At 38.2% G+C, this 19,784-nt stretch overlaps 1 protein-coding gene across 7 annotated transcripts in view; it reads left to right on the plus strand.

Moving 5' to 3' along the window:
• The window catches only part of ZBTB20 (zinc finger and BTB domain containing 20), a 397,155-nt gene that overhangs the window by 15,255 nt on the left and 362,116 nt on the right, over positions 1-19,784 (plus strand). The window contains exon 1 of one of the 7 annotated variants that reach the window (XM_031556029.1): positions 4,291-4,612. The exons of the other annotated variants lie outside the window; for them this stretch is intronic. The gene's annotated coding sequence lies outside the window, so the exon portion shown is untranslated. Of the gene's footprint in view, positions 1-4,290; positions 4,613-19,784 lie in introns of those variants that run through there. 7 annotated transcript variants of the gene reach the window in all.

Here is a 19,784-nt window from a genome sequence, read left to right on the forward strand (position 1 = left end):
AAAACCTAAAAAGAACAACTCCCCTAAGCTATGTCTAAGTAAACTTCACATTTCTCTGATATGAACAGAATGCAAGATTTGCTTCTTACTGCTTTGGAAAAATCAAAAGAACTAACCTTTCCGTTTGCAGAACCATTTCTGTGTGTTCTAGTTCTATTTCTCACTGGAAATCAAACTGCTTTTTTTTTTTTATTTCTTTTAGGCATTTCTCCTGCATGCTTAGTCCTTCATGTACACAAAAAAGCACACAAATTCATGAATCCTAGGGAATTGAAGACTTAGGATGGTACAGTTTTCATAGGTTGTTATAAATATGTATAAAAAATTTCCCATCACATGAATTTCCCAAGGGGTAATACATGAAATCACAAAGGAAAATGCTACAGCAAAAAGTAATGAGGTAAACTAAAATCTGGATTATCCTTTTAGGAAGTTACAGGCTCATGTATCAGCATGACACAGAACTGAAAAATGGAGCAGCGGGAGTCTAGCAGTGTTTGGATCTGAAGTTTTGTTTTTGATGTTCTTCTAGCATGAAGTTGTAGTATGATGTTGGCACAGTCTCCAATTGTCTCTTGAATCTTTATAGTTCTGGAAAATACCTGCTTGTTAAATACAAGTGAGATGAGAAGTCTTCATTGTTTTGCTTAACTTCCTTTTAAAGCATTATTTAATGCAGCTTTAGATGCGCTAAACAAATGTAATCACTCCTGGGAATGATCTCTTCAAACTGGGAACAAGTGCTTTTTTTTTATTTAACATTTTTAGCTAAGAGGAGGGGCTTAGGGAATATCTGTTATTCTTTTTTTTTTTTCCATCTAATATACTGCATACACTAAAATGCCAGACGGTAGAACTTTCTCCTAACACAACTGCTATTGTTTCAAGACTGTTCTACTCCCACAGAATCTGTGTTGAAACAGGTGCCTCACTTGCTTGGCTCTCCTGGAGCACTTTTGTGCTTTAAAGCACCGCACATACAGTGCACAGTGGCACTATTAACAGTGTAGAATGAGGCTGGGAGAAAAACTCATATAGGGGCTGCACACCTAGGTGCACTTAGTAAACAGAGACAGTTATCCTCATTAAGCATAATTAAACCTAATATTGACTGTAAACTGTTACTTACCTTAAACTTCTCTGCAGACATTGTGGAAAAGGGATTAACTTAGCAGATAGGTACACTAATTACTACCTTCTTCACATTAAAGTTACCATCAGGAAGGCCTATATTCATAAATAAAACATAGTAGGGGATGAGAGACTGAGAAATATGTAAATTCATTTGCAGAAAAAAGACCAAATTAAAAAAAGAAAGTTGAGTGATGCTACTGGAAGCAAAATGGCACTCCAGCTAATTACCATGAGAAGTATGATAAATCATGGACGTGTATCCTTGACTTCTGACTGATAGAGCCTGCGGAGTGCAATCTCTCATGCGTAGCTGCCTCTGACTGATTTAAAACCATTCTACTATCAAGTTTGATGGGAAAGCACAAAAGTGTGTTATTTTATTTCCTTGGGTATTGTTGCTACCTCCTTTTCCTAGAAATGACTTGCAATTATTGTGAAAATACAGTCTGATTTCTTGTCTGCAGAATTGTTGTTTGATGCAATTGACAAACAAAGGCTCCGAAGATGGTCGAGTTATGTTTTAATAGCTATATTTTCAAATGCAATTGATCTGGTATATTGAGACAATTAGAGAAATAAAATGTCGAGGGAGGGGCTGCCTCTGCTTTGGCATATTTATTCTCAGGAAAGTGATCATGTGTCTTACAGCCAAGATCAAGAGTTAGAAACAATTTTATTTATGAATTTGTTTATTTTTCTGTCGAATTTTAAGTGAGTCACACCACTTCATGTTTTTGATCTTTCTTTCCAAATTTCATAGTCTTCTGCACTTTACAACCCCTGCAAGTGGCTGGACACGTTTATCTAGGATTATACAGATGAGAGAGGCTTCCAGAATGTGGCCATATTATGTGCTGTCATGTCACTGCTGCTACTGTCTAATCCTGTAAACACTTTGTTTGAATACATAATAATTATGATTGCTATTTGTGGGGTATCTTCTATTTTCCTACTGTATCTGTCCAGAATACTTTCTGCTCAGGTTGTTTCAGAATAAAAGTCTGTTCTGCTGGGTTAGTTCATGACAGAATAATGGGAGTACAGACCTAACTTTATGAACCAATGCCTAAGCCACGTGTACAGGGAGAACTTGAGTATGCCAATATTTCAGACTCAAGGTAGAAGTTTATCATCACACTGGCATTCCTAAGTGGATATTTTAACACAAAATTATTATTGGCATCTATTGTCCTTTAACTTTTTATGAATTTGCATCAACTGGGCACACCAGAGAAGAAATCTAATATCTGTTATGTTCATAGTTTTACCAGAAGAAGTGAGATAAGTTAATTTACTAGCTGAAGATCTGCAGCTACTACACAGTGAGTACCTTATTTTAGCTGGTTTTTCTTTTTCTTTGTTTCCTTTTCTCTTTTTTGTTTCTTCTAGAAAGATTTATTCCCTGTAATATTAATGAGGTGTGCATGTAGGAATGTGTGCTTTCCGGGTACTGGTATTATGCTTCAAGAAACAATACTGAGTAATTAACAGTATTTTCCTGTTCTGGTAACTCTTATTCTTCCTCTATAACTCTGTACAGCCAGCTGCACATGTGCTGATGGTACCTTATCCTTTCAGCAGTTTCACTGAGTTTTGACAGAATAGGCTTCAAAAGTGTATCAGAATTACATCTTAGGGCTGTGGATTTATGTAGCCACACTCTGTAGTGATGTGTACAGATGTAAGTCTGTCACGACAGATAGTAAATGCAAGGGGTACCCTGTGAGCAGTAGTGTCAAATCATTACCACATAGAAAAATCAAAGGCTAAAGGAAGAACAATTTGCTAGAGTAAATAAGTTTTAGAGACTTGGTTGTTCTAGCACAAGGAATATCTGCATCTCTTCTCTTGTTCAAAACTATGGAAATGCATGAAGCTTTCACCTAGGATTTACTTTTGAGCAGCCATTTTCTGTCTGCTTCATTGGGAAGATTCAGAACAATTCTGTGATGAGTTGTTTGTTTGTTTTTTTCCTGTTTTCCTTCCACATCTTTTCAAAGGGAGAAAAGAGGACTCAGTGGAGAGGGGAAAAAAGAAAAAAGAACTTGAGATGTGGAAGTTGCAAGGCTATTTAGTCTGCATATGTCTTTTCGATATCAGGCTTCCTGGCCAGATTTCTCCAGACTTGTTTTGATCTCGGGGGAAATACTGGTCCCACTGCATCTGTAACAGTGGACAGTCCAAATGCTGAGTGAGGATTTTACTATTTGGCCTGTTAGTAACAGCTACATGCTTTTTATAAATGGAAATAAAAATTGGGTTTATCGTCTTTCTGGGGAAACATTCAAAACTAATATTTTTGATAAATAATAAATATTAGAGAAGTTTCATTAGCATAAGAAATGGGAATATAAATGCCAACCATGCTTTTGGGATGGAAAGAAACTATTCTACTTATTATATTACCACCCTAAAACAAAATTGGATTAATTCCTCTCTTCTGCACATATAGCTGATGTCCACGGGACAATTTACGTTCACTGGACACAACAATAATTGATCTCTTTGATCTCTTGTCCAGCTCATTCCCTTCGGTCTTTTTAATTGCGCGCTTGATGATTCTAGCAAAACAATTATCTAAGTGATAATATGCTTGAATCCCAGTCATCTGCAAAGCATAGGCCAAATTCTTTGAATCCATACTCAAGCAAAATTTCCACTGAAGTCAAAATTAGAAGCTTTGTTTCTTTGCAGATTTTTTTTTTTCCACAGAAATTCCCTACTTTTTTCCACTGTGGTAAGGATGACTAAACACATTTGTGGATGGCTGTAAAAGTTGGGTACAGATAATCCATTTAAAAAAGGCAGATATCTTTGAGGTTTTTTATTCTAGGGAAAGACACATCTCATTTAAGCAATAATATTTCTTAAATAATAGCCAAATGAAGTATTTCAAGATCTAAATTTCCATTTTCCTCACAGCTGGGTCCTAGGACATACTCAAGGCAAAATGACAGAGTGTAGACATATCTCTGCCAAGTATAATATGCAGAGACTGGGGGTCAGTCTTTTAAAGATAGATGGTACTCTCTGTGTGAGTTTAAGACATATTCTTAATCAACCAGTTTAATTTTATTTAAATTAAGCAGAATGTGTCTGTTTAAAATTCTCTTGCATTTTCTACTGGATATGTAATAGGTTTTGAACCTTTTTATCATGTGGATCATATCTGCCACAAAAGAAATGCTCAGCTCTGAGAAAGTCCATCACTTCTTTTCTTCCTCTAAAGTTGTTCCCTGTGGAATGCTCTCAGGAATGATAGTAACAGAGCTTCCATCATTTCCTTCATTTGTAATATCAGAACTCATAGCAAGTGTGCTAGGCTGCTAAGATACTTCATCACAGAGGGATTCTTAAAGATTCTGAGCACTTTTTACCGGTATCCTGGCATCTTCCCTGCGTGTAAACAGACACCTTGAGGGACATTCAGCTATCACGTGACTCCTTAATTCTCAGTTGCAAATTTTGCTCCTCTGGGGTCAGTTCAGCAAGTTTCTGAAAGAAATTCCTTGTTGACCTAGGGCCTAAGAGTGAGAGAAGAGAGGCTGCTACTATTTTGTTTGTTTTTCCAGTACTAGTAAGGGGGGAGTAAAAAAAAAAAAGGCTCCTCATCAACAAGCTGTTTTAATGAGAGCTAGAGGGAGTCATGCTATGAGTATGGGTGGGGGAAAGATTGTAAGAGAAAGCTGAAAACTATCATTTTGAAATGGATGAAGAAAGGAGCTTGCAGAAACTCCTCCAAATGAGGAGAAAATTTTCACTGTTCTTATAAGTACATTCACCTACTTTTCTGTTGGCATGTTAGTACCGCTATGTATTGAACAGAGAAATTTGAAGTCAGTCCTTTAAAAGCCTTATAAAGCAGTGTCCACCACTGCTTCTGTTTCCAATTCATCCCCTTTCATTTTCCTGTTTACTGTTACCTTTCCCCCATATGTTGTCTTCTATGTTTCCTTCTCTCATTGTTTTCATCATTTCTTTGTTTCCTGTTTCTCAGTAACTCTTCTCTTTTGTGGCTAAATCCCCAAATTTCTTGGTTTGTCCTTACACAAGCAAAACTCCTGTTGAGCTTGGCCAAGCCAAGGGCTTATCTTCCCATGGTTTAGCTTTTGCTTGATAGCAGCTAATTATATCCATTGCAAACTCTTCGTATTTTGAGACATACACTTCAGCCAATAAAAGGCTATTTCATGTACATTTACTTCTAGAAATGTCACTGAATCACAGATTAGAATCTTCACAGATTAGAATCTTTTACCTATTTAAAGACAAAGATGGGGTTTCACTTGTTTAATGTTCAGTAGGATCTCAGTGTTGAGTGTCCGGGGAGTCTGAAGTGCTTAAAGCAAATAACTTAGGAACTGAGGAGGTAATTATATATGAAAGGGAATATGGAAAGGAAAGAATGCAAATGCAAACAGGCCAAGACTGACGGAGTGCCACTGAATAATTCCTCACTTGCCCCCTCTCAAAAAACACAAATAGTAACCTTCAGTAACCTATTTGCATTAAGGAACATTCTGATGTATCTAAAATATTGATGGAGTTGATGATTACTTTTAGGATATGTTTGAGTGTCTGAGCTCACCGTTGGTCTTTAAGATGTCAATTTACGTTCTTTTGTGTTGAGTAGAAAGTAGGAAATAGTGTTTCATCAGTGTAGAGTGGGTTTTATTTGGGCGTACAGATATTCCTGTTAAGGTTATTTCTGCAGTGCAATGGAGTAGATACGGATTTTATATAAAGCATATGAACTGTGAGCATCAGGCTGCTGCAAAAGAGTAGTCAAAACCAAACTGGTGTTGTCCATAATGAATCTGATGCACTGTTTCTCCCTTTCCTGAAGCTAAAAATGATCGCTCCATCAGGAGATCATGAGGTGGGCAATGTTGGTGTGTGAGGAAAAATTCTCTGTGTGGTGTCAGAAGTCCAGTCCCCCTATTCCAACTGATTATAGAAATGTATCTGGTTAGCTCTACAGCTAAACAGACAAAAGTGCCCACAGAGAAACTCAAGCAATGAACAAAAGTGCTAATATGGAAATATTGAGATAATATTTCAAATTCTGCCACTGTCTCGACCTTGGAAAGATTACTGCCTTTCTCTACGCACTGTAGTGGAGAACATTACTATTGTAGAACTCTTTAGAATTGTTACAAGTGAAAACATATATATCTATGGTTGGACTTGATGTCTGTGAAGGTCTTTTCCAGCCTAAATGATCCTATTGTACGACTTAGATTTGCAGGTATAATCTAATATTTTTGAGTTTGTATTTCTGGCATGATATTACTCTGTAGTAGAATGCTTCACTGCTGGCAATAGGACTGAGAATTCTCAATGAAATGGGTTTTTGTCTTGTCCACTGTGCATCTTCATGTTAGATCACTGCATTTTTGATGCAGTAGCTTGTGGCATTTTGTGGATATAATATAGCTACCACGTGCTTTGGGGTTAACAACTTTAAGTATTTTATTCAGATAGGAAAAATGAGAAATCTTATATTGTGTTTGGAATGACTACCAGTGACTTGTGAAATTGAATGAAAATAGATGCTAGTAGCTATACAGCCATCAGAGCGAGCTTGGATTGCCAAGTGACTCTCACTTTCTATGGTGAATAGTGACTCTAAACAAGAAGTGTTTCCACCCCTGCCTTGAGGTTATGAGATCTGGATATCTAGTAATAATCTAGTAATTAATGCCACTGTATCATTTTTTTTTTTTAACTGCTACAGAAATACAAAATCAGATGCTCAGATGGCTTCCGTTGGCTTAGCTCCACTGAAGGCAACAAAATGTGATGCCAACTTGTACCAGCTGAGGATCTGGCCCACAGTTAAAAGATAAAAAAGGGACAGGCTGCCAATATGGCAGGGAACATATTGAGATTTATGGTAGTGACTTAATCAGTAAAAAGTTCTGCTGGAAGTGATTATCTCTGCAAATTCACATTAGTCACTGGAGGCATTCAAAGCTGGAGCGCTACCTGCCTTGTCACGTTCCCGCTTTGCACCCTCTCCCACACTCTGTGTTGTGGAACACTGAGAGCATCCCACCTCATCCGCTGCGTTCTGGTTGGCTCTGCTTTCACAGGTCTACCACATGTTATTGATGTCTGCGGGGAAAAAAAATAATCTTTTGGGCCCGGCAGTTTCCTCACTTGGTCCCATCTGCAGCGTAGGTTAATCTGGGGATCTCTGTGACTCGTAATATGAAGTTGAGGGAAAAGCTCTCTTCTGCTCCGAAGTGTTTGTCTATGCAACTAACTGATCAATGACTTGGAATTTGACCTACAATGTGTATGTCTAGCTGCTTTTGTATGATATCCTAGAAGAACATATTTAAGAAGGATAAACTTTGAGAAGCAGAATTATTTAAATACCTAAAGCCTACAAAGTATGTTGAGTTTTAAACATGTAATGAATTTACTTTTCTGTGCTCTAAAAAAAATAAAAAAAATCAATCATTAAAACATCTCCAGATGTAAAGCTCAGCTGTAGTTTTTAAGAAGCTTCAAAGGAGGCTTTGAATGACAGTCAGTCTTTTACTAGGGTATATTTTTCTGCACTTTAAAGTAAGAGTGAGTCTTCTGTGGCATCTGTATCATGTAGGTGCTGAAAATAATGGTGGGGAGGCAGGACACAATGTTCCTCTCTTTTTGTCTTTGAAGTTCCTAATTATTGTGTATCCCAAGGAATGCAGTACCTTTAGTTAAAAATTGTCTGTGTTACAAAGAAATACAGATCTCTGTCCATTTCTTACTGAGGTCGGTAAAAAGATTCCTGTTGCAAATTTAAACTAAAAGCATGTAGTATCTTCAACTTCAGCATACTGTAAGTATGATAATTGTAGCTGATTCACTTAAACAGTACATGGAAATACTTAAGCATAATGCAAAGTGCTTATAAGAAAGGTATGACTTGTATTAACACATGGCAATAAACCTTTCAAGCAATACTTATTCTTATATTCTCAGTATTTTTCAGATCTTCCAAAGCACTTTAAAAGTTTCCAAATGGAAATATATTTTTCTAAAGAACCTTAGAATTGTTATACAAAGTATCATTATCCCCATGTGATAGATGGGGAAACTGAAACACAGAATGTTAAGTAACTTGCTCAAGGTTGTAGAATAATTCATTGCCAAGCTGGGGATAGATTGTTTCTTGACATTGAGTGTTCCCTGCACTATTCTATGGCTTCTTGGTGTTAAAAAAAAATAAAAATAAAAAAATGCTACCATGCTTTTATGATAAAATTTAAAAAAGCAGCTGAACTAGTTGCCTTATCTTTGCAAGTCTCTTGAAAAAGCACTGAGATAGTTGAACATCCCTATTTGCTGACATGACCCTGTATAAGAAAACAGTGTCTTTACACACACACACAAACAGATACAGGAGAAGACCAAATGCCATCTTGGACTTGCGTGGGACTGCAGTCACAAACAGAGGGCAGATTCGGGCTAAAAAATATTGAGTTGAAATTCTTATAAATTTACTTTAGCCTTCCAAATACTGTTCCCTGTATCTTGGACCAGAACAGAAGGTTAGTAGGAGATGGATGTCCCTAGTTATAAATAATTGTGACAACAACTAGCAGTACAGTGCACTTGAAAGAACAGCTAAGTCTTGCTGCAGAATGAATCCTAACTACAGAAATGACAGCCTGCAGGAAAGTGATCTTATGTTTTCTCATTCAGGTATTATTTCTTAAATAATTGCAGTAGGTGTAAGAAGACCTAGTTGATAAGAAAGCTAAAGTCAGATTATAGCACCTTTGGGGCAGGGTATAAAATCAATATATATTTTTAAATTACAGTAGCTTTTACCTTACAGTGGAGTGTTGGTATGTTTGTGGTCTGGCTGGCACCAGTAAAGCCTATAATTAATCCAGTTTTTTATTTTACTGAAGCCACTGCAGGAAAGGATACATTCTCTTTCAGATTCTTTGAAGCTTAGCTGAGGCTCAGCGCCTTGATGTAATTTTAAGGAAGAAGAGGATAACTTCACCCTAAGATTGTTGCCAAAGTACTCACTTCTGGCAGTTTCTAGAATCCCTGCTTAGAGTTTGAATATTTTTTTTTAGATTGATTTTTTTTGTCACTGATCTCCATCACAGTGAGTACTTTATCCTTTGACAACCTAAGAAATGTATTTGTCCACCATTTGGTCAGTGCAACTGTGGAGACAAATCTGAGCTGCATTTATTATATGATCCTTCCTAAGTGCTTTCACTGTTACCACATCAGTGTTGGCCTTAAAGTAGACATTCTCCTGGGCCAAAGACCCAGTTTGCCCTAGCATCTGATGCCCCGTTATTACTTCTGGCGAGGAGTAATGTTATATGTTGTATTTTGACAAGGTTACTTGTCAACTTGGTCCTTGTAGCTGAATATATTTACATCTGGAATGAATAGGCACTTTCCTCTGAGGGTTTCATTCTTTTTTAAATGGGATATGGTTTTGTTGTCACTATGTCTTTACCAGAGGTCCATGTTTATTTGCCATGCAATGTGATGCATTGGGTATTGTCAGTCTGATTCCTATAGTGTCTTGTCAATAGGCACTTCATACTTGTGCATCTTTAAAACTGGAGGTACGTTAGGGGAAATCAAAAGCTTGCCTCTGTGCGTGTCACCTGCAGATGCTGTATCATTGCAGGCACAGAGAAGGAAAGATTGCACCCTGCACTTAACACAGAGAAACCTGAAGTAACTTGTGTTACTGTCTCACGATCTTGGAATCACGTGAATAACGCTGAAGTGGTAGTAAGTAAAATGTCTTCTTGGAACTTCATTACTGTGTATGCTTTCTGAAGTCTATGCAGACAAAAGAGATAAGAAGCTTTGCTGCCATTGATTTTTTTTTTTCTTTTGCTGAAAGAGTTGGTCTACCGTCAAGAAGAAAGTAGCTTAAAAGAATAAATGAGCCTGAGTTAAACATTTCCATAGAGTTTATGGTATTATAGTCCCCAGCCTCTTGCCTTTGCTAGAATTGCTTGTGGCTTACCTGATGGGAAATAAACCTGAGACCTGTAGCGTGAAGTGGGCTTCCTGTCAAGAAGCTTGTACTCTTACTATTGAGCTCTGACAGAGGATAACCTGTGGCAGTGTTGTCCACAATAGTTACGTGCTACCAACAGCTATCTTGAGGATGAGTTTAAGAAGAGAGCAGTTGCTTTGCCCAGCGAAATTTAGATTAGATGCAAAATTGAATTTTTCATAAGGCCTTGTTTTTACCTAGCTACGAATGTTTCCTTAGCACAAGTGAAAACTTTACACATTTTAGCTCAAACTGTACTCTACTAAGCCTCCTACATTTATACCCATCTTCTTGGCAGTCATCCCAAAATATGTTTGGGTTGAGGCATTACACATTACATTTGGTGAAGCTTTAGCATTCCCTGTTGCTCACATCAATCCTTATTTCTGTTTGCTCTTGTAATTTACAGTTAATGAAAATTCTAAGTTTACCTTTGTTTTTGTTGGCATCTGTACAAGAGAACTCTTTAGCCTTTTCAGCTTCTCATCCAAATGGAAAGCTGAATTCAAAATGGAAGGTAAAGTCTATCTGAGCAGTTTCGTTTTAGACAGAAGCCCTTAGCATGCATGTCAGCATTGTAACATTTTTGAACAAACAGCAAGAGAGCCTTGCTCAAGGCTTGACCTCTCGCACACAGCTTGCTAAGTAGCAGACAGAAAACTAGACTAGTAGTTGATCATAACATTAGTGAGCCAGATCCTAATGGCCTTAATCAGTTCCTGCTCTCTTCCAATTCAGGGAAGATTCTGCCTGAAATTAACTGGACTTTGCCTGATAACTAACATGGAAACATGGCTAATAAACCCATACAGATGACCTTAACATAGTGTAAGCAGTATTGACAAAACAAACTGGGAGTTATTGCAATCTTTTCTAACAAGCCTAGTAGACACAACTTGTCTAATTTTGTTAGATTTTCAGTTCAGGAAACACATTTTCTGTCTACCTATAGTACCACCCATGCATTGAGCTGTGTATTTGCAATATTATACTGGTAAACAATGGGCTGTAAATGTAGGATGTATCTAATTTCTATACATTCCCTAAGTCAGATAATTTTTTTTAATTTATATTATACCTATGAAGGCACTTAATGTATAATTTTGGGCCACAAAAATTCCTATACTGGTATAAAATTATTTTAAAGTAAACTTTTAAATACACTTTTTTTCACTTGTTACTGGTACCTATGTGTTCTGAAACATTACTGTTTACAAAAAAAAAAAGATATTTTTCAGATGAGAAATGCTAATAAGCTCCAGAAGAAATCATAAGCTGGAGTTATAATGCAGCTCTGTATATTTCTGGGGAAAAAAGAACTTCACAAAGGCAATCCTGAGCAGGCCTTCCTGTATCTGTACTGCTAGGTACAAGCCATTTTTCTCGTGTCATAAAAGTGTAGCTTTATTGGTAAGACCCTTATCGTATTCTAAAACTTCATTTACTGTTTTCTGGTTCTTCTTGTGCTGCCATTGCAGGGCTGTGCAGTCTGACACATTGGAGGACCAGGCATGGGAGAAAAGCACTGTTTGCACCTGTTTAAAATCTCCAGTGCTTTGTGTGGTTCCTGGGCAACAGACAGGAATCCTGAAAAGCTAGGCTGCACTTACTCAATTGTTGCTGGCAGCTGTGACTTTGAGAGAACACATAGCAGCTCATTAGCAGGTTGCTTGTGTTATGTGACATGCACTGAGCATGGGAAACTCGTAGTTGAGCTTCCTCCCTCGCTTATGAGCAAGACGAGGTTGTCTGGGGTTGCAGACTTGGCTGAGGAAAGCCTCATAGAACACTAAGGTGAGTTTCTTATTGGTAAGGGGCAAGGAGGTGAGGCAGGTAGAAGTGAATCCATCTTTTGTGATTAGAAAAGAGGAACAACATAGTAGGTTCTCTGCACCACTGGATACTAGTTTCCTTTAGCAGTTGTTTGTTTCTTTTTTTTTTTGAGTGTATTTGTGGTTGTATGATGTAGGTGGTAATATTAAGTGTAATGTATGTGGACATGTGCATGCACACATCACATGGGAATTGCAGTGTGGAAATAGAGGGATGACTTCATGAGATAACTGTAAATTTTGTTATGAACTTTGATTTCTGGCTCTTGTTTGCTCTGAAGAATGGAATTAAATCAGTCTTTGCAACCTTGATCTTGGCCTACTTAGGCAGCATCTTAGCAGCAGATGCAGTCACAGTGCATGTCTGATTGGCAAATTCAGACCATTTCATCTTCATACCTACTGAGTTTATGCCTCTTGGCTTAAATTAAGTATTCCTGTGCTCTTTTAAAAGGAACTTAGTATGCTATAAATCTATTTAAACAAACTGTAAAGCAACAGCATTGTTATGATCTGTTGAAATCCTTATCATGAGACAGGAACAGACCTGCCATTGCCATGAGGTCCATTTACACTCTGTACTAGGTTAGCCCCAGGAGGAGTGATCTACAGACCAGTCTCTTCCTCATATTTGTATCAGAGATATCCTTTCTGCAGCACTAGAAAATCTCCTTTAGATATGCAGTGTAAATATTGACAACAGAAGTCATTATGTAGGATGAAGAAAACAAGAAGGAAGTCTGTCTGTGAGGCAAATTAGATATACTTGTGAAATAAGTCCATCAAGGTGTGTGAATGCAAAGGTAAGAATATAACCACTTGTACAAGACATCTGTAACTAGCAGATTGCCAGCAACTGGAAAGGTTTAGTCAAGGGCAGCAAGTCTCCTGCTTTGCCTTGCCCACTGCCCTGGTCAGTGCCAAGGACATGTGTTGAGCATGTGCAGCTGTCTATATGATCAGGAAGAAGAGGTTATGTGGACCTGGTAGATTTGCAGTTGTCATGCTTCCGATGTACATACTTTGGTACCTATGTATTGCTGTTGACTTCTTTAGCTGAATAAAATAAAGCAGTAATTGTTAAATACTAAGAGTACCTAACACGTTACCACATTTACATGTAATAAAACAAGTGGGAACCAGAGTATGCCATGAACTTGGAACCTTGATTTATTTTGTGCTCAAGATCTGGGCTTTTGGTTTCCTCATCTAGAAAATGAGAATAACTGGGGATAGTTGCTGTTTGTATGTCATACGCAAAAGCAGCACATTGTAAACTTTCTTTTTATTGTCGTCTTGTCTTTATCTGTTATCGCTTCCTTTACAGCCTTAAATGTGGGTTATACTCTTATTTCATCACAGGGGGCCTTCAGAATTCAATATCTGAGCTAAACCTAAGATATTTGGCTATCAAATAGTGGAATAAATGGAGATGTGTCTTTAGAACTGTGTGTGTTTTTACTGTCTTCGGTCATGCAGTCTGAAAACTAGACCACGCTAAAGTTGTTAGCAACTTGCATATTAGCATTACTTTAGTCAGGGCGTGGTTTTTATTTGAGGACACTTGAACACATATGGTATTTATTCCTTAGAAAAACACTTGTGATCCCTTTGGTTGGCCTTGTTTAGTGCCTTCTTGATACCATCTCCTCACTGTGGGCTACCTTCTCCTCTGCAGGTACGGGGAACACAGAAATTTGTCAGATGTCTCTAAATTCTGCTCCACTGTTCCTAAAATTTTCAGAAATTAGGTCTGTAGGAATTCTTCTGTTAGGGTAGGGCATATGTTAGCTGGTAATAATAACAGCTGCATAGCACACACTAGCCATGGGTTGGATGCTTATGAAACACATAATAGGTGGTGTGTTTTATGCATTGATTCATTTTATGCAGACCGTGTAATACCAAAACCACCCACTCACAAATAAAATGTAATAGAGAAATGACATTCAAATGTTAAAGGTATGGCTTAAATTCTCACAGCCAAGGACAAGAAGTTGAGAAACTCATTCTGTTTATAAATCATGCTGTTTTCTCAGGCATTCCAGCTCATCTAGTCAAAAGGACTCCCAGTCACAGGATTATGTAAGATTCTTCTTGTAGATACAGGAAGGTAGTTGGATCTAGTAGCATCAAGTTTTAGTAGAAATGTTTTTGACAAGTCTGTTTTTAATTTCTTACTTGGGAACCCCATGGTTTAGTTCATGTTATAAATTACTCTCATGTCTTTAACATTCTCAGGAGCTAACAGCCTCCAAAATAAAATGTCCCCCATTTCAGGGAAACATTCTTGCTTTGTTACTGTAAGTAGTACATCTGCATTCATGTGCCATGCCAGATCTTTCACCATTTCCTCATGAACAGAATTGCAGCAGGAAGATGTGCTTGTGTGGGAGCTTTGCTATGCAAGCATAACATGGATTATTCAGAAATATCAGCAAGCCTGTAGGCTTTCTGGTCATAGTTCAGAGCTACCAAATATACCTTGATCAAGATAGTGTGACAGAAGGTAACTGAGGTGGCTGCAGTATTGGTTTGAAAACCTAAAGGGTTTAGTGACTTTGAAATGGATTATGTCTGAACACATTTTTGGAGGAAGGAGAGAGGGAAAAAGAGTTTGTCTTGAGGATTGTAAGCATGGGCAGAGCTTTCACTCTGGAGTCTGCTGTCTTTTTTTTTTTTTCCTCTCTCCTTGTTTTGCATGCTGCACCTTCCACGTGTCCAGACAGGGAAATGCAAAGGCTCTTCAGAGGCCATTGTTCATTCTACTCTATAAGTTCAACCATCTGAGGAGGTGACACATTTTGTCCTACTTGCGGTTTTTAAGATTAGTCAGACCGTAGTAAAAGTCCACTTCAGTGCTTGCTAGCCATCTTTGGCCCCTGCCTTTGAAGTGGCTTGTTGATACATGTCAAATGGAAGATGAGGAAAAGCAGAGGGGTGAAAGAAAGATGTAGAATTGTTTAATATATCTAACATTGACAGATGGTATATAACATATATAACAAAATCAAGTAGAAGCTGAATTTTCCTTCCAAAGTGCAGAGCCCTCCCTTCCCAGGCTCTCAAGTAGCCAGCCTGTCTCATGACTGAACTTCCTTGTCAGCATTCCAAAGCATGCACAGCTCTAGATAGCATTTTTGTTTTACTCTTGTGCATCTTACAGGTTGTCTGCTCTGCATAGTTACTGAGGGGTATGTCTTCAAGGGTCCATAAAGCATACCTGTCTGCACTGTCGCTGCTTTAAGGGAAAGCATAGTCCAAGCACACACTGGAGCACGTAAACTTTTCTTCTTTTAAAAGAATAATAAAATTATAACATCTGGGCTATGTTTACCAGCATTTGTTATGTGAATATTCTCCTGCATGTGGTTATCCTGTTGCTTTGCACAGAAACTTAGCAGCAAAAAGTTATGTTAAATAATAATAAAAATTAAGAATGAGATTTTGCATGAGGTAATCTTATTGTCCTTATTAATTGTGGCTTCAGCTTTCTTTTCAAAATTATTTTTTTTTCCAGTGTTAGCTTGACTAAATTGAAATTAACTCAGAGAAGGTAAGGCTAATTTTCATAATTTATACAAGTGGGCCCAGATGGGGATAGTTAGAGCCTGAGACTGGCCAGGTGGTACAGGCAAAAAACCTTCAAGAATTTGAGATTTGCTATTGTAATGGAAACGCTGATGGCATCAAGGACTGTGAAGTTCTTCTAGTATGGTTTTCTTTCTTTGATTTCTGCATGAGTTGTTGTATGATGTAAGTTTGATTTGTGGGTTTTCATGTATTGGAGGAGATGTGTGAAGGAGAGTGGTTACATTAAAGAAAAAGCTTTCTTTTAAAGAAAAAACATTCTAGTTACTCTAGCATTGTAGCTCTGGTCGATCGTGAAATAGTCAGCAGCATGCTTCTCAGTGTGGAAGGATAAACAAGGCTCACCTATGAGTTGGAGCTGTATGGAAGAGTCACTAACGGAAGATTTCCTTGCAAAGGAGAAAGCAGGATTGTGTTGTGCTTTTGCTAGGTTGTAGATCTGAAGTGAGGGCTTTGACAATACTAAAAAGATGTGCAAAGGGAAATCTTTCCTTAACGGGGAACTTGTTCATTGGTATGGTTAAAACAAACTTGGAAACCTTTGAAGGTTTATTTTTTGTGTAGTGGTGGCAGAATATTATACTCTTCTAACAAGCATATATCATTTCATTGCTATTTACACTGCTCCTTGATCATCCTTCTCTATTCTTGAACTATCTTTATGTATGTAGCTGTCACAGAAGACTTCCATTTGCTCCCTTGCATCTGACAAAGACTCTAAGCAGGACAGATTCTGATTGTTGACTCTGAGAGTAGATTTTAGCCCAATTTACACAGATCAGATTTGGCACGTTATCCTATCCCAAGTGAAAAACATGCAATTCTCTGTTCTTCCTGTTGTTTTGTTTGCCAGCAGGCTGGCAAGCAAAACTCTTTTCAAGTCCTGACCTGGCCGATGGCTATTTGAGGGCATAGAAAAAGGGAAAATAAATGGCAGTTAGTGGTTTTTGGACTAGTCTAATTGGATAAGGATTGACAGTTATATGCAGCAATTCATTACCACATTGAAGAAGAGCGTTGAATTCACCGCCACACCTTTTCTATGACTGTGGAGTAAAGGCTCGTTTCTGTCCGTAGGGGGAAGCATTTTCTCAAGGAGGGCAATAAGATTGTTAAAAGATGTGGAGAAGGTCAGCCAGTGCCTACTATGTGGAGCTGTAACCATAAGAGTCTTTCTTTCACTTTATAGTGATCTGGCTGTAGTATTGTGAAACCCATGCTGATGCTAAAAGCAGTGTGAATCGTATACATCTTGTATATCAGTTTCACTGTCTTAAAAGAAGGAGGTTTTTTTTTTTCTTTTTCCCCTTCCTTTGAAGTTTTAAAGCAGAACTTGCTGGTGACCCACTTTTGCTAACAGTTCTCTTAACTAACCCCTGTACTCGCTTATACTTTTTTTTCTCTTCCACCCACTGTCTGTCTAGCCTGGTTTAAAATTTTTATATATGTACTTTTAAAAAATTGATTAGTTGGAGAGCTGCCCGTTCTTCTGCGCTGTATAATAAGGATTTAAAAACTGCACGCTGAATTCTGTATAGTGTAATTAAAACTGACCCAGATTTGGACCTGAGAACACCAGGACTTAGCCAAACTTGCCATGAGCTGAGTTCTGATGGCAGATGGGAGCTAATGAGGACACACTACACTCCAGAATTTCCCAGCTGCTTGGCCCCTTTTTGTACAAACAAGGTTTGGAGTGAAGTCCCAATCCCAAGAGCATGTTCAAGCAAATGTACTGCACCCAGTGTTTTGGGAAACAAGGCAGTGCTGTCAGGCTGTTTCAGAAAAATGTTAAGGCATTATTTCCAAAGGGCTTTTACTGCGTATTCGAGTGTTATGCATATGCTGTCTTCCAGCTTCCATGTTATCGTAGGCTGTGTATGACCATGTGATTCATAGTCTGCCTGAATATCCTCTCCTGAATTCTGCTAGGGAACTTCCACCTTAATTTAATGGAGTGTTAAAATCCCAAAGTACTGGGTCTCCATTTAACCTGTGGTACTCTTCATTGGGTTCAACGTCCTGGGACTGTTTAGGCAGATGTAATTGATTCAGTTTGAAGCAGCTGTAGCTGGCATGTGGTCTCTCAGATTGCTAGCACCTGCTTGGGTATTTTTTTTAAGTTGTGTTTTTTGTTTGTTTGTTGGTGAATGGAAGTAGTGCCAAAACCAGCGTTGGTCTTGGAGCTGATAAAACATTAGAGGTCTGTATCTCACTCCCCTCCTAGTCTAGCCACCTCATTACTGGTGCCTGCTGTAATGTTGGTGGCAGTGAGCACAGACAGCTTTATGTCTCTCCTTCAAGCCAATGCCTTGCCACTACAGACTCTCTTCTTCATAATCAGTGAGACTTAATTGTGCTCAGGTGTGCAGAGCATTTGTGCACTCCTTAGAAAAATGAGTAGCCCATGGTTTACTGTACTGTATGCGTGTACCAAATCTATCTACTGCTAGTCCAACTGCTGGCACAGCAAAGTTACTATTCATGTCTAATAAATGACCAAACAGTCCCTGGATATGCTCTTCAATATTTCTGTTCCCTTCCTCTGGTGTAGTGTCCCTAGACATTGGTTAAAATGTTGCTTCTACAGTCAAATTTTAATAGGGTAAGATTTCAAAAGGGACTGTGAATCACTTGGTTGCCTTCCTGTATCATGTGATTTATCATAATCAAAGTTCAAATTAAACACGATGGTACACTTGGTCAAATACAGTAACACACAGCGGTGTGGTTTTCAATATGATATTACAAGATGGCATATTGAAAGATTAATTTTTCTAATATATCCCTCCACTGACTTCCCCTCACTTTGTGCATAAAGTTTATGTGCCTTTTGTCTTGTCTCTCTGTGGTCCTGCTGGAGAGATAAGGGCTGTGTTAAGGTTCTTAATTCCATCTGTTTTTGTCGTCTCCATTTTCCCCACAGCTCATTTCTTGCTCTTTGCTTTCACAAGTTTAGTTTCTGTTTCAAGACTGCAGTTCTGCACTTTGTCTTGAAAGGTGCCGCTCCAGTGTGAGGTTCTGACAGTGGAAAAGAGTGAATTTCTTAATACAAGTGTAATTATGAACTCTTACTTTGTTTATTTGGAACAGCTTTGAAAGCTGCTATTGCATGCAATTAGAAGTCTAAAACTGATTTTCTTCTCTCCTTTTAACTTCTATCTCTTATTTATATCAAATGTGAGGAGATGATGGAGTGTGCCTGTGGATATCTGTGGTAGAAGCAAAGTCTTTCCTTCTCTGGAGTAGTCCATGGTTAGTGTCAGTCTGCAGGTCTCTTCATTTTGGTGAGCTGAGGCATTTGAGGGGTCTAGTAGTGACTTCCCTCAGGGTCTGATATATGCTTCCCTTTCAGCAGAAGGGAAATGGCAGTTGAAATGTATAAAACATTTTTTTCCCCACTTTTTCAATGAGTGTAGCACAGAGCAGATGCTTCCTCTTTATTTTTGAAGCACAGAAGACAACTACTTCAGATGTAGTGAAATTTACGTTTAAGTTGTTTTTTGTGATTAGGTACAGGTAATACAGGGTAGTTTATCACCATATCTGTGAAAGTGGTGCTGCTGAACATCTTTGAACGTTGCCAAGAAAAGGTACAAAGGAAGATGAATGCTAGAATTCCAGTTTACCCCAAATCACTTTTACAAATACAGTAAGATGGTGTCTCATCTTGATTTTTCTGATGTCCTGTGGTGATATGTTGCATTTTGACTGTTTGAGGTCTTGCTTTGTTTCCACCCATGTTCCCACTTTGCTACTCCATTCAGGTTACTCACTAAAAAATGCCTACCAATAAAAACATCCGTTCACAGTGATAACAATTGTTGTCTGGAAGTGACCCAACTATCAAACAGAACTTGAGCCACCAATACAAGAGGAGAAGCTAGCTGTTTCTTCATTTAAGCCTTAGTAAGGACTGTGGCCCTCAAGGTTTGGGAATGTTGCTGTAAAGCATTTTTACTATTAGCAGCTACCCTTGTGAATAAAATGATGGAGAATAAATATGAAGTATTTATTTCAGGAGTTTTGAGTGCCCAGCATTCTTGTTAAGATTAGTAGGAGTATGGAAGGGAAGCTGTTCTTGAGACCGCAATGAATACAGCACCCATGGATTTGTATGTAAAGCGCAATAGAAAGTCAAAGTATTGTTTCTGTGCAAAAAAATACATTTTATTGGTAACAAA

The sequence above is a fragment of the Meleagris gallopavo genome, chromosome 1, assembly GCF_000146605.3.
Source record: "Meleagris gallopavo isolate NT-WF06-2002-E0010 breed Aviagen turkey brand Nicholas breeding stock chromosome 1, Turkey_5.1, whole genome shotgun sequence".
NCBI lineage: Eukaryota > Metazoa > Chordata > Aves > Galliformes > Phasianidae > Meleagris > Meleagris gallopavo.